Here is a 392-nt window from a genome sequence, read left to right as displayed (position 1 = left end):
CCACGAGGATGGCGTAATATACCTCGCTGTATGATAGAGTAGCTTGTCGGAACCCTGGGTGCAGAATTAGCTGGCTGCGCTCCCAGAATATGTCTTGCTACTCGAGTGAGGCGTATCGGTCGTTGCCCGCTGGGCCTCTTATTAAGGCCCTGGCGCACAACTTTCTCGCGCGAGACCGGTCGCTGCTTTGCGCCGCACGGCGGCGGAGCGCGGTACGAGAGCTTGCCGCGCGAGACTGTCTCCGAGAAACTTGCCGTGCTGTGGCTTTCTTATCGGCATGTGCTGTTGCCTATATGTAGGCGCTGTGGTGGCTAATCTTTTCGTCACCATACTTTTTATTTCTTAAGTGGATTTTTACTGGCCTATTGGTATCTAAAGAGACATGCAAATAA

The sequence above is a fragment of the Pseudomyrmex gracilis genome, unplaced genomic scaffold (genome assembly GCF_002006095.1).
Source record: "Pseudomyrmex gracilis isolate BER0280 unplaced genomic scaffold, ASM200609v1 scaffold_3790, whole genome shotgun sequence".
Classification (NCBI taxonomy): Eukaryota; Metazoa; Arthropoda; class Insecta; order Hymenoptera; family Formicidae; genus Pseudomyrmex; species Pseudomyrmex gracilis.
Note: the sequence above shows the minus strand (reverse complement) of the source record.